The sequence below is a fragment of the Rhinolophus sinicus genome, linkage group LG10 (genome assembly GCF_036562045.2).
Source record: "Rhinolophus sinicus isolate RSC01 linkage group LG10, ASM3656204v1, whole genome shotgun sequence".
NCBI classification, from domain to species: domain Eukaryota; kingdom Metazoa; phylum Chordata; class Mammalia; order Chiroptera; family Rhinolophidae; genus Rhinolophus; species Rhinolophus sinicus.
In genome coordinates, this window is record NC_133759.1 from 59,873,081 (window position 1) to 59,888,907 (window position 15,827).

The window sequence follows — 15,827 nt, forward strand, 5'->3', positions numbered from 1 at the left end:
AATTGTCATCCCAATAAACTTAAAAAAAAAAGATATAGGGGGCTGAATGGATAAGAAAACAAAATCCTTAAATATGCTGCTTTCCAGAGACTCACTTCAGATTGAAAGACACACACAGATGGAAACTAAAGTGATTGAAAAAGATATTTCATGAAAATGGAAACAAGAAAAACAAAAAAATTTGCGATAGCAATACTTATGTCAGACAAAATAGACTTTAAACAAAGGCTGTAATAAGAGACAAAGGAGGACCCAGGAATCCCACTGCAGGGTATTTATCTGAAGAAACCCTAAATGCTACTTCATGGAGATTTCTGCATCCATGTGTTCATTGCAGCTTTGTTTACAATGGCCAAGATGTGGAGGCAGTCCGCTGTGGGTGTCCACTGATGGAAGAATGGATAAAGAGGAGGTGGTACATATATACAATGGAATGTTGCTTGGACATGGAAGAGAATGTGTTTTTGCAACCTGTGGCAACATGGATGAACACGAGGGTGTTACGCTGAGTGGAGTGTCACACAGAGAAAAACAGGTGCAATACGATTTTGCATATATGTGGAACCTAAAGAACAAAATTAACAAAAAACCAGAAAGAAACTCATAGATATAGAAAACATTTTGATGGTTGCCAAGTGGGAGGGGTGCTGGGGGTGTGGGTGAAAAAGGGGGACAGAATTAAGAATTATAAATTGGTTGTTACACAGTAGTCATAAGGGTGTAGGGTATAGCATAAGATATACAGTTAATAATATTGTAATAACTATGTATGGTGACAGATGGGTACTAGATTTATTGGGGTGATAGATGGGAGAGGATGGGGGCAGAGTGAAAACGGTGAAGGGATGAAGTACAAATTAGTAGTTACAAAATAAATCATGGGGATGTAGAGCATAGGTCATATAGTGAATGATAAGGTAATAACTATGTATAATGCTAGGTGGGTACTAGATTAGTCAGGGGTATCACTTCTTAAATTATATAAATGTCTAACCACTGTGCTATACACCTGAAATTAATATAAAATAATATTGAATATCAACAGTAATTGAAAAATTTAAAAAGGGAGGGGAACAGGGAAAGGGAATAAGTCGTCCAAATTTCCAGGTATAAAACAAATTAAGTCATGGGGATGTATGTACAGCATGGGGAATATAGTTAGTAATACTGTGATAGCACGGTATGGTGTCAGCTGGTTGCTGGACTTATCATGGTGATCACTTCTTTAGGTACATAAATGTTGAACAACTATGATATACCCCTGAAACTAATATAATATTGTATGTTATATATATATATATATATGGAAGGCAGTGTGGAGGTTCCTCAAAAAATTACGAATAGAATTACCATATATTTATACATATATATATTTTTTCTTTTTTTAAAATTGGGGAACAGTGTGTATTTCCAGGACTTTTTCCCAAGTCAAGTTGTTATCCTTTCAATCTTAGTTGTGGAGGGCGTAGCTCAGTTCCAGGTCCAGTTGTCATTGCTAGTTGCAGGGGGCGCAGCCCACCATCCCTTGTGGGAGTTGAACAGGCAACCTTGTGGTTTAGAGCCCACTGGCCCATATGGGAATTGAACTGGCAGCGTTCGGAGTTAGGAGCACAGAGCTCCAACCACCTGAGCCACCGGGCCAGCCCCTGTTAGCTATATTTTTTAATAAAAAATCTTTTTAAAAAGCAAATAATAATAATAATAAGTAAAATTCTTTCTTTGTACTGGTATGTACCTTATTAAATATCACCTTCTTTTTTAAATTGGGGAATATTGGGGAACACTGTGTTTCTCCAGGACGCATTAGCTCCAAGTCAAGCCATTGTTTTCAATCTAGTTGTGGAGGGCACAGCTCACTGGCCCATGTGGGAATCGAACCGGCGACCTTGGTGTTATGAGCACTGCGCTCTAACCAACTGAGCCTACCAGCCACATAAATATTGCCTTTTCAATGTCTATCCCCCAATCTCCTTGAAGCCAGGTGACTTCTTGTACTGTCATACTGCCAGTACCTAGCTCCATGTCAGCACATAGTAGGCACATAGCACTTTTGTGAGTGAATAAGCAGGAATCTGTTTTGTGGGTAGCTTGTTGATGCTAAGCTGATTGCTCTTAAAAAGAGACTATTCATTCCTTTCTCCAAAGATGCTTTCTCCTCAAATTCCACTGGAATTTTATATTTAAAATCAAGAAAGAGGGGTGTGTTCCAGCAGCTGCTGGCCTAAATGGCCTAGTTATGGTGTTCACAATGTCTCTTACCCTCCTGCCTATTTTGAAATAAGCACAGGAAATTACGTAAATTGGCAATAAGAGTCCAACAGTTGGGATTGGGGAGGTATGCATATTTGCTTTTCCAATTTTCTGCTCCCCTACCAAGCGAACACATGGAGCTTTGACCTTCCATATGTTTTTAATGCTTGTCAGAGATAAGTGTTCCAACAAGGTGGAAGCAACAGGTTGAGAGTTTCCCCTGCTTATTCCATCTGAAGCTGCTTTGTGCAGGCTGTAGACCCAAGGGAAAGACAGGACAACCTCCCATGGCAGTAGACCTTCTCAAAATGTTCTGGACTCCTACCCTTGTGAGTAGTTTGTTCTGGACATCTTCCCTGACTTGCAGGGCTCGATTAGGTGAACGCCTGGCCTCCAGCACCCCATGTTGACCTCCCATGGCACTGACTGCATTGTGCTGGAAATGACCATTTTCTGACCTGTCACCCATATTAGACTGTAAACCCAAGGGAGACTAGGGCCATATTTGTCGTCTTCCCTGTGTTATCCCTTGTGCATGACTTAATTCCTGATCCAGGTAAGGGGCTCAGTTTGTATTTGTTAGATGAATGAAGAATGAATGAATGAATGAGAAGGGAACAGGAGCATTAACCAGAGCTCTATGGTAGTTGTCTGTTACTTTGGCACCCATATGTTCTGGTTCTCATTGCAAGACTCACCAGAGACCATTGCCGTTAATCGTATGATCCAGTGGTTTTCAACTTTGAGAGTGCATTAGAATCACCTGGGGAGTTTTTTGAACTACAGGTTGGTGGGCAGTATTAGAGTTTTTGATTGAGTTTGTCAGGGGCGGGCCCTGAGAACTGCATTCCTAACACACTTCTAGGTGATGCCGTTGTTGTTGTTCCGTGACCAATTTGAGAACCACTGTCATAATGAGAGGAATTGTGCTGCAACTGCATTGCTTTTACCACTTGTGGGGACAGAGCCCCAGAAAGCAGTTTCCAGGCTCTCGGCCTCACATAGAAAGGTGCTGGCTCAGGTAGTAAATGGCCATCAACTGTGATTGCATGGCCATCAGCTGTGGCTAGTTGGCTGTCAGCTGTAACCAGTGAGCCATTGTCCACTAATATAACTGCTGTGGCTAGGCTAGCAAAAAAATGGGGGCTAGCAAGAAGATGGTGGCTGGCTGGCAAGAGCGGATTGCAGAGAGGCGGATGCCGCCAGCGAGAATATAGTGGTATGACTCCCCTACCTATGGCTCCGTGGGTGTTCCCTTTTTGGCCTCACCATATCCTGCATTCTTGTGTGGAGAGCAGGAGCAGAGACCCTGCAGGCCGCCCCACACAACACATGGTGCAGCGAGCAGGGTCTCCTGCGCGACACCACTTCAATTTGCATTGCAGGATTTTAAAAAATGACAGCATTCTGCTTATGCTATAAACTCAGCATTATTAATTGAAGAGTAATTCAAAGCACTTAGGACTCTATATCTTTGGGTTTGTGGCAGATAAACAGATGGGCTTTTCATCCAATGAATTTCATATTTGAAAGGCATGTAGAAGAAAGGTCATGGGCTTTGGAGCCATGAGACCCGACTTTGAATCTCACATCACTGCTGACTGGGAAGGAGACCTTGGGCAAGTTACTTGCTCTCCTAGGGTCTCAGAATCTTCATCTAGAAGACAGGCATAGTAAAAGACTCTTTTTGCCGTTGCCACAAGAAACAGTAAAAAACAAAATGTATCCCTTGTTAGCGAAAGATTAATTGCATCATGAGACTGAAAATAGTGGATTTGTAGAGCAAGGGATATAGTATTTTCTAAAGCTGTTCAGTTCCTGAATTTTAGGTAGTGAGGATTGTATTGGAAACTTTTTCTCAGTTTATTTGGTTACTGAGCTTAGATAGTAAGGTTAGGATAGAGAAGGATATTTGTACAAGTGAAGTAGCTTTTCTAGTATATCTATCATTTATTAAGCACAAGTACAGTACTTAATAAATGACAGATATAATAGAAAAATTGAATGCAAGAGAATAATGTAACATAAGAAAGGTGGATAAATCTATGGGGAAGAGCTTCATTACCTGAGTATTCGTTATTTGATAACCTACAGGTAGGAAGTTGTGAAGGGAAGCTGAGATCACGGTAAGATGGAAAATATTCACCCAGTCGCCATTCACTATTTCAGTTCCTATTTAAGAGCTTCCTAGCTTAGGTCTATTTTTCTCATTAGGTCACAGTCTTAGTTGGTTCCCATCTCTTGCTGTCCATTGGATGCCCACCTAGCAAACAGGCAATCACTACTTGAAAGTGAACACAGCCTCATTGACTCTTTTTGATAAAACTGCTGACATCAAATAGGAGGGGATGATATTGTATTGCATTAGCACATATTTTGTCAGAAAAATTAAGTTAAAAACCACATGATTTTTGCTTTTCCTAAGAATTAGTATACATAACAATTATGATCCAAATCATGGATCATCAAATTATAGCTTGAGGGCAAAATCTGGCCCGCCACCTGATTTTGTAAATAGATCTCTGTTGGAACACAGCTATTGTGGGGACAGAGCCCCAGAAAGTAGTTTACAGGCTCTCGGCCTCACGTGGAGGAGTGCTGGCTCAGGTAGTAGATGGCCGTCAGCTGTGGCTGATTGGCCGTCAGCTGTAGCCAGTTAGCCAATTAGCCGCCAATATAACTGCTGCGGCTACGGAGGAGAGAGAAGAATGGGGGCTAGCAAGAAGATGGTGGCTGGGCTGGCAAGCGTGGATGGCGGTTTGCGGGCAGTGTGGATCCAGCCTCCAGTGAGAGTATAGTGCCGCCAGAGAGAATATAGTGGTATGACTCCCCTACCTATGGCTCCGTGGGTGTTCCTTTTTGGCCTCACCATATCCTGAGTTCTTGTATGGGGAGCGGGAGCAGAGACCCCGCCGGCCTCCCTGCACGACAAATGGCGCAGTGAGCAGGGTCTCCCGCATGACAAATGGCGCAGCGAGCAGGGTATGGTGCCGGCCAAAGCTCTCCCAAGAGCGGTGGAGCAGTTTGTGTGTATGAACACTCAGTCTGAGGAAGACCAGGAGGAGCAGCTGCCGGAGAGCTGGACCCCCGTGGAGGGGTGGGAGGACGTGGACGGTTCTCCCACCAGCACAGGAAAAGCCATGCAGCTGCTGGAGAGATGGAGCCCCGTGGAGAGGTGGAAAGATGTGGACGGTTCCCCAACCAGCACAGGCCGGAGAAAGCAAAGGTCGTTGCGGCCCTGTGGGCCGGGGAAGTTCCTGCTCAGGCAGCCCGGATGCAGGACTTATAGTCCCAGGAGGTAACGCTTGCTGAGTCCTCCGTGGGAGATGAGGGTGAGGTCAAGGTCGTCCCTCACCCCCAGGACAGCCCTGGTGAATGACTATGGACTATGGGGAATTGCCTTCCATCCCTAATTTAATGGACCGCTTGACTGTTTGTTTGGGAACTGTTGTTAGTGGAACTGGGGGATATTTGCTTTTGTCTCTTGACTGGCCGCCATTGAGAATAGTAAGCACCTTGATTGTGAGTCGCTGTTGTTCCAGCAGGGTACCCTGAGAGGCCCAGAGAGAGTGGCAGTGCCCTGAGAGCCCTGGCTGAGTCCAGGAAGTCTGGCTGAGCCCTGAAGATACCCTGGCTGTGCCCAGGAAGTCGGGCTGTTTCCAGAGAGAGTGGCAGTGCCCTGAGAGCCCTGGCTGAGTCCAGGAAGTGTGGCTGTGCCCACAGAGAGTGGCAGTGCCCTGAGAAATCCTAGCTGTGCCCGGGGAAACTAGTGGTACCCTAAGAAGTCCAGGAAGTCTGGCCGTGCCCAGAAGCACTGGTGGTGCCCTGAGAAACCCTGGCTGTGCCTAGAGAGCCTGGCTATGTCCAGGATATTGCATTCACCCCCAGGCTCCTCGCACAGGTCCCCTCGCGGAAGACGCTTGTCGCGTAGATTGTGAGGCGAGAGCCTGTAGGGGTGGAGTGTGGGGACAGAGCCCCAGAAAGTAGTTTACAGGCTCTCGGCCTCACGTGGAGGAGTGCTGGCTCGGGTAGTAGATGGCCGTCAGCTGTGGCTGATTGGCCATCAGCTGTAGCCAGTTAGCCAATTAGCCGCTAATATAACTGCTGCGGCTACGGAGGAGAGAGGAGAGAAGAAGAGAGAGAGAAGAATGGGGGCTAGCAAGAAGATGGCGGCTGGGCTGGCAAGTGTGGATGGCGGTTTGCGGACAGTGTGGATCCAGCCTCCAGTGAGAGTATAGTGCCGCCAGAGAGAATATAGTGGTATGACTCCCCTACCTATGGCTCCGTGGGTGTTCCTTTTTGGCCTCACCATATCCTGCGTTCTTGTATGGGGAGCGGGAGCAGAGACCCCACAGGCCTCCCTGCACGACAAATGGCGCAGCGAGCAGGGTCTCCCGCACGACAGCTATACCCACTCATTTACTTGTTGTCCATGGCTGCTTATATACTACAGGTGAAGACTTCAGTGGTTGCAGCACAGATCTCATTACCCACAAACCCAAAAGTATTTACTGTCTGACCCTTTACAGAAAAAGTTTGCTGATTCCTGACCTAACTTAAAAAAAAAATAAACGTTTCCTATTTATTTTTACTTTTATTTTTTGAAAATATAATAATAATTAAAAAAATATATAATAATAAATTTTCTAATAATTTTTTTTCTCCACTATTTACATGAACATTTTGATTTCCATTTTAAGTTGATTTATTCTAGGTGATGTCGGCCTCTTACCCCCTTCCCAAATTATCCTTAGCTGATGAGGCCGCCCAATAATTCAGGACAAACATGACTGTTCACAAAGACAAATTATTGCTGGTTCCCAAATTTAAGAGTGTGGGGAACTAGACCGGATCCTGGTACGGCTACTTTTGAGCTATGAGTGTGGACAAGCTACTTAACCTCTCGGGGTCTCAAGTTCCTCCTTTGTCAAGTAGGGAAAATAGCATTAACCTTGCCCATTTAGTGAACTACCATGTTTCTCCAAAAAGAAGACTGGGTCTTATACTAATTTTTTGCTCCAAAAGTCGTATTAGGGCTTATGTTCAGGGATGTCATTCTGAAAAATCATGCTAGGGCTTATTTTTGGGTTAGGTCTTATTTTCGGGGAAAGACAGTAACACAAGGTAATGAAGGTCAGGTTCTTAGTCCAGTTTCATGCAGTATACATACAATAGCTGTTGTAATTTCTATTTGTCTAATTTCTGTTTGGTTTGGAAGGAAGTTTACACAGCCTGGATTCTAAGTCCCTCCAGGCATTCCCTGACTTGCTTGCTGTAAGGCCGATGGTTTGTAAAGCCTACCAGGAGTGGAGGCAAATCCTTCACCCCATCAACCAGTTTGCTCTGTTCGGAAAAGGAAGGGATGAGTTAAGAATTTGTCTTCCCTTTTAAAGGTGTTTCCTTTAGTCAGTTATGTCATACATATCTGCAGCAGCAGCAGCGGAGAGGGAAATTTTCACAACGAGCTGACTCCAGCAGGGAGCGTCAGCCCAACACAGCTTGACATAAATATTCCCAGATGCTCTGACTTCCAGAGGGGCAGCATTTTGTCATCAGGAGAAGTGGACAAACATGACAGCAGTATGGCAGTGTTCATGGGAATCATGAGGTGGTAATCAGCAGGCCAGGGGAGAACAAGGTGATCTCCCGACAAGATCATGCGTGTGGAACACGACTGCCTTTATTCCTCCAGACCTTGTCATGGTTTGTAATATTTGCGGCAGCAATTCTCCTTAAACTCCCAAATAGGCAGCTTCTAAATCATCCCCTGATGATCCCTTACATACATGCCTTTGTATAAGCCTCTGCCCTTGAGTGTGGACCTAGTGACCTACTTCTAACCAACAGAAAGGGCAAAGGTGATGGGATGGTGCACATTAAATTACAAACGTGTCTAATATCTGTCTTGCCAGCAGACTCTTCCTACTGCCTTCTTAGCTTGTTCGTTTTCATGCCACAAGCTGCCATTGGGAGAGACACACATGTCAGGGAACTAAGGCCCAACAATGCTCAATGAACTGAATCCTAACAAACAACAATGGGAGTGTGGAATGCTTCCCCAGGCGAACCTTCAGATGAATCCCAGTTCTGACTGACATCTGCTTTCTAGCTTTGAGTGACCCTGAAGCAGAGGACCCAACTAAGGCACGCCCAGATTCCTGACCTATACAAACTGTGGGATAATAAATGTGGTAGTTTAAGCTGCTAAGTTTTAGAGTAATTTGTTATGCAATAATAGAGATTCTAATACACATTTCTTTCTTAAAGTTAAAAAGTAAATGAAAGTAGATTTCTGCTGAGGGTTGGAGATTAGATTGTCAGTTATTTGATTTTCTCTCCGTTTCTTTTCTGTGCTGCATTTAAGGACAATACACGGCTGACAGATCAATCTGCCTAACACACACCACGGACATTCCCCTGCCCCTATTAAAAAACCTTTATTGGCTCCCACTGACCAAAGGAAAGAAGTTCAACTTTTCCATTGGCTTTCAAAACTCACTTGGATATGTCTATCTTTTACCAGCTGCTAGAATGATCATATTAAAACACCATTTAGCCTATCATCTTTGTGCTTACAGGTCTTTGTTGGAGTCCCCACTACCAATCAGAGTAAGTCTGATTGCCACAGCATGGCAATCAAGGTTTGCCATGATCTGCCTGGCCTGCCTTTCTGCCTCACACTTCATGTTTCAGCAAAACAGAGCAACTGGTCCTGTGCAGCAATCTATGTCTTTAAGACATGCTTTCTCTTGGCCACCGTTGCCTTTCTCTTCCTTTCCTTCTTCAAATCCTTCTTTAGAAAATTCATACTTAACCATTCAGCTCAGATCATGTGTGTAATAAGAGGACAAAAAAAGACACCAAAACACACTCTTGTATTTGGATCTGCATAGACCATCTCTGGAAGGATCCAGAAGAAACCAGTGACATTTGTTGTCTCTGGGGAATGGTATTGTAGGTCTGAGGGATAGAGATTGGAATTCTCTAATTTTTACCTTTGTAATTTTCTAACATAGGAACATATTTACCTACTCACACACAAAGAACAATTACAATGAAGGAAAAAATGTTAATTTCTAGACTTTCCTTCCCTGACTCATACCGAATTGATTTTAAAATATGATGACTTGTTTGTGTATCTGTCAACCTCTCTGTCTCTGAAGTTGTAGAGATCAGGGATCATCCCTTAGTCACCCTTCATCCCTGTCCCCCACTGTCTAGCACATGCCTGCTACTTCATAGGCCCTCAAAATATCTGAAGATAAAAAAGTTACAATTCCTCACACCTGTCCAGCCAGACTGGACCAGTAACTACCTCCCCTGTGGGCTCTGGACTTTCCTGCCTCTAGGCTGTGGTCCGTATGGTCCCCTCCTGCATTCATTTCTGCCCCTGTTATCTCACTTCTGAAGTGTCCTTGTCTTTCAAGACCCAGCTCAGATCTCACCTCAAGAAGTCATCTTCCCCTTCTCTGATTTCCTATAGCACTCCTGAGGACTTTTATTACTTTTCCCTTTATATAAGGCTGATGCCATTTTCTGTAAATGAAGATACCTGTTCTTTTATGTATTGTCTCTGGCTGTTTTCCCTTGACAATGGCAGAGGTGAGTAGTACCAACAGAAACCTTAATGGCCTGCAATGCCAAAGGTATTTACTACCTGGCCCTTTAGAGAAAAATCTTATTGACCTCTGATTTATGTTATAATTATATTTTTTGACTATTCTGCTCATTAAGATGCAAACTTGGACACAGACTCTGTGTTGGATCCAGGCATATGCATTACCCTGGCAAAAGCAGCAGCTTAACCCTCCTCAAATCCTGCTGAGTACCATCCAGGAAGCACCTTCCTGTTCGCTGGTATCCTCTCCTATCTCAGGTTGGAATTTGCTGTCCTCCGCCTGGAGCTCAGCTCTCCCTTGGCTAGTTTCTTTTTGTTCTCTGAGTCCCATCCCAAGTCCCCGACTTAGGGAGACATTCCCTGACTACCTAATCTAGTTAAGTACCACTGCTGGTTTCTGTTGCAACACCATGCATTCCTGTGTGGCACATAATGCAAACTGTAATTATTTTTATTTATTTGTTGAATTCTCCCTCTCTCCTACTAGACCATGAGCTCCTTGAGGGCAGGGCACTATCTAGTTCCCATGGTATTTGCATGGTCTGGAACAGCATCTGTCACCCAGGGTAAGTACTGTAGGAAATACTATTTACTGACTGACTAAACAGATGAATGAATGAATGAATACATCTTTGTCTTCATCAGAGTGACTACCTGACTGTCTAGTAGTCACTCAAAACTATTTGTTGAATGAATAATGCAAGGGAGAACATTTAATCATGATAATACTGATAAATGATGGTTCTGCCCACCCATTAATATCAGCTCATGGAAAAGAATAGCTTCCTTCAGCTCCATTTAAATTATTCAGGATGAACAAAAGGAAGCAGGATCTCAAGGGACCTGCTAGAATATCCTTCTCTGATAGTGTGTGTGTGTGTGTGACACACACACACCCCAGCCTGCAGGTCTAACTTTAGATCAAGCTGCTGTCCATAGGCTGGAGGAACAGGGGAATGGGCTAGTTGTATGGCAGTCTGTGCAAATATGCTGCCAGGTGACTGTGCAAAATGCTTTTCCTCAAAACCAGCAATTCAGAAGTTGGAATACTTATGGTTTTTAAAGCAATACTGTTTTGGATAATAAAATTGATGCACCCATTGCAAAGAATTTAAAAGCTAAAGAAAATGTAAATAAGAAAATATAAATTAACCTTAATACCACCATCATGCTTACTATTTTTTTCTTACCTGTATGTGTTATAGATTCCTTCTCTCTCTCCCTTCCTCCCTCCCTTCCTCCCTTCTTTCTTTCCTTCCTTCCCTTCTCTTTAACACATTGAGGATCCATTTAGCATTTTATCCTGAACATTAAATGTGTTTTGACAACAACATTTTAAAGAACTGTACTATACTATTCCAGTGAATTTACCCCAATTCCTTGTATCAGTTGTTTTCTGTTTATTGATATCATTTTACAACTAACATACAAGTCTACAACAAAAAAATTGATAATTGCATTTCCTTTAAGTAGATTTATAGAGGTGGCATTATTGGCTAAAAGAGTATAGAGTTTTAAGATATTGTTTATAGATGCGGCCATATTAGTGGTGTGGAAATGATGGAAATGATTGGTCCTAACACCATTCAGATTTATTTTACCACATCATTACCATGGGCTTTCACCAATATTATTACACTGTTATCACATAATACTTTTATATTTAATTAAAAGGATCAATTAAAATATATTTATAATTTATATCTCTTTTACTGGAAATTTTTCCTATCTGTTTACTACTTTTGGAGCTTAAATATTCTAAAATTCAATTAAATTTAAATAATTATTGATATCATGTATGTGTTTGATTATACTTCCAATTAAAGAAATATTTTAAATATATACAGAATCATTGGTTGTAAATAATCAGTCTGGAATAAACTACAAAAATAAAAATGTACATCAACAGCTCACCCTTAGATGATTTAGTAATCAGTTTTAAATCTGGAATTTTGAGCACTTAGATAGAAACAAAAGAATGGATTTGAGAAGAACTAAATGAGGATCAAAGACCATATTCTAGGCAGTGATCCTTAAGGTACAAGGACAGAACTCAACAAAACCACCTGGGTGGTGCTGTACTTGGGGCATTGGGCCTTACCCCAACATCAAATTAGATGATCTTGTTGCCAAGGCTTGGGAATCTGCATTTTAACAAGGATCCTGCAAAGTAAGAATCACTATTGACTTTCCTTTTCCTACTGACTTGATTGTGCTTTACCCATAATATAATGGGTCTGATATAATGTGCACATATATCCTAAACAAGATGGCCTTATTCAATCAGAATCATGACAAGGGAGGACTTGTCACAAGGGCAAGTTTTTCCTCCAGGGCATGAGATCTTGACTATACTCAGAGAGAGTTCATGTGTTCTAGGAAGACAGGTAAAACAAATGCAATACCCTGAGGACGATCTTTAATTTGAGAATCCATGAAGATGATCTGAAGGCCTTTGCTGCCAATCAATGGGCAAGCCTGGTCTTGGACTTGGGAGTGAAACTCCATTGGGGGATGGGAAGTAGGAGTGGAGTGTGATGGGTTTGGGGGCTCATCACAGAGACAGACCCTTGATGGGAAGCAAAAGGTTTGCCATAGAAAACAGGAGGTAAAGCCCCAGAGAAATACCATGTACATTCAGAGGGAAAGTGTTTTTGTTTGTAATGTTCAAATACTGTTGCTCATATAACTCCTAGAATGTTTTTGGAAATTATTTATCCCTCACATTTTAAAATTGAGGGCTAAAATATTTTATCAGAAGGTGAACAGTCATATTATTTCTAGCACATGTTAAAACGTTGATGCTATAAAATAAAAATGGTTTTATTTACCTTAAATTCATCCAGGGGAAGCTAAATATCAGAGATGGATTTGACACATTCCTCCTTTTCCTGTTTCCATTCTACTTCCCGCACACACTTCACTGCAATGCAATATATTTTAATGTTTGAAAGGCTTTTCATTGATCAATCTGTCACACTTTTCTGAATCAAGATTCTGTATAAAGGTAAACTTTAAAATCTTTAATATTTTCTGGGAGTTTGATACTGGAAATGTTAAACAATTTCTTATGTGTTATCATCAATTATTTTTATTTGCACTTAATTGCTCAAAACAACAAAAACATTATAAATTTTGGTAAACAATTATGAAACATGAGAAGTAAAATTTTATTGGAAGTATATATGTTAAATGATATGCATGAGACTTTTACCTCTTGCTAACTCCTGAATATTTCTTATTGTCCAAATGAGATAGGGTTCAGCATTAATTTTATTCCCTTTTTTCTTTTATTCATAATTGTAAGGACTGAAAAACTTTGTTCATATAAGTAGATGAAAATGGAAAGAGTTTTGTTATATCAACATCACTCAATTCTTTAAACTCTTCCAAGTTGTTTGCCAAAAATCATATGGTGATCTATCATCAAAAATTATTTTTAATGATCTACCAACTGACAACTCCATCAGATCCTTCTTCAGTTTTGTTGAAAGCAAAGAATTGAAAAGGATTTGTAACCCAATCATTAGAATCACTCACTTTCTCAACACTAACAGCTAGGTCTTGAATCACCCCTTTGTTTGGAGTCCTGGATTTTTTTTACCCTGTGGGAATGCGCCACAGTGAGATTCAGATGGGTGAGAGGTGGATCTTTCTTTGGTAAAAGGGGAAAAAGGCAGCTGTGAAAGGGGAAGTGGAAGAGGGGACCAGCTAGGGCCCATGGTAGGATCCCAGGGGCATCCTTCACTTTGTGGTGTCTTGCAGATGGTGTGCCCTGGAGGCTTTGCAAGGAGAACCAGCATGCCATAGGCATGTTCTCAGAGCAGTTTTAGAAGCATCTCGAGAGGAGCTGACCATCTGGAAATTATTCCATGAAAACCATTCATGCAAAAGTCACTCTGAAAAAGCTTTGTGGCGACTATCAGAACAATAAAAGGTTTAGGCAAGAATTACAAATGGAGGTTAGAACTGGTGGAGGAAAGTCCAATGAGGAACAGGACAGTTCCAGAGTCTCAAAGTGTCTCCCCACAAAACATGAATTAACTACTCATTAATTATTACTAAGTACAAAATACTATAACTTAACTTTACAGTAGAGAAACTGGCATATGCATAATGGGTCCCTACGGATAGGATGCACTAAGAAAAACACAGCATCTTTTCTCTGATATATCTACCTGAAAAGCATAACCTGAATCTAATCTTGGGGAAACATTTAGACAAACTTACATGGAGGGATGTTCTACAAGTAATTGGCCTACACTCTTCAAAAATGTTTAGTCACAAAAGGTGAGGGAATCTGAAGGACTCTTCCAAATGGGAGGAAGTTAGAGATTTGGCAGCTAAATGCAGCATGTGATCAGGGTTGGACCTGGATCCGCAGAGGGCATTATTGGGATAACCTGTGAAATGCAACAGAGGTCTGCAGACTAGAAGGCATTATAGTTTCATGGTGGTGGCCATATAACGGCTATGTAGGAGAGGGCCCTTAGTTGTAAGGTAGATACACTGGAGTATTAAGGGGGAACTGGGGTGTCATCTCTGCAAATTTCTTTTGTATGGTTCAGGAAAATAGATATAAGTATACAAATTGAGAGAGTAATAAGAGAATTGAGAGGAATCTGGGTAAAGAGTATGCAGGAACTCATTATACTATCATTGAAGTTTTTCTGAAAGTTTGAAATTACTTTAAAATAAAACATTAAAAATCTTATTATCCTGGAGGGGGTGGAGGTGGGGTTTGAGACCCCCCCCACCCACCCATTTGAAGATCAATATTGTTTTTTAGAAGTCCTGTGGACAGAGATGAAGCCTTTAGGAGTCCAAAGCTGGTATGGACAAACACAAAAAGATTTGTTAAGAATGAGAAGATCCTCATTGTGTAATAGAAATAAAACATGCAGAGATATGCGAATGATTCTCAAAGGAGGGAGTGTAGAAAAGTTCCTTTGTAGATAGGCAATGGGATTTTTATATTTATGCAAAGAGAGAGTGGGTGGTGGGTGAGGAAAAGTTGAGAAAGACTGCTACAGATATTAGCAGGAAATCCCTAAATCTGACACAGGCATAAGGAAGAGACATAAGGATAGATCATGGCGTCTGATGTCCATCTTTGATATTTTTCATTGAGTAAAATGATGATAAATCTGTTCATTGTAGCAAAACAAATAATCTCTGTCCTGGTTAAGACTGGATTCTTCTAGTGTGTCCAACTATAACATGATCTGATCTTACATGGGCTCTTGCATGTTGTGATATACACTTCTTGATTCTTGGTTCTTACAGTGAAATAATTGTCTTTGTGACTTTATTAATTGATTTCTGCTACAGGCTTTGCTTCCTTCCCATTGACTTGGCAAACGATGGCCAAATGATAGCTGTTTCTAACTACAGCCCCCGTTTCTGTCCAGAGTCTACACCTAAATATTTTCCCCATAGCGCATTACTTGGAATGGTTATTGTTTAAATAAGAGAAGGCAAATCAGCTTTATCTCACCAACTAACTGGTAATAGGCCTCTTGGAGTCCCCCGTTAGGTAATTTTGAAGCCCTTTCTCAGTTCAGTGGGAGAGAGCACCATGAATGATCCATGATGTTTGCTATGGCCTCTGGAAGAAAGATGACGATACCCTTGGTATGTGGGGTGAGCAGCTCCCAATGATCCCCCTCCCAGTATTCTTTTCCTTGAGTGTGGGTGGTACCTTGTAGCTTACTTGGAACCAATATAATACAGCAAGGTGATAGAATGTCACTTCTGTGATTAGTTTACAAAAGATTGTGACTTCCATCTTGCTAGCAGATACACTTTTGCTGGCACTGATGAAGAAAGCTAGCTATCTTGTTGGAGAAGCTCATGTAACAAGGAACTGAGGTGGCCTCTAGAAAACAGTTGGAACAAAAAAAAAAAAGGAAGCTCTCAGTCCAACAGTCCTTGAGGAACAAAGTCTTGCCTTCAGATG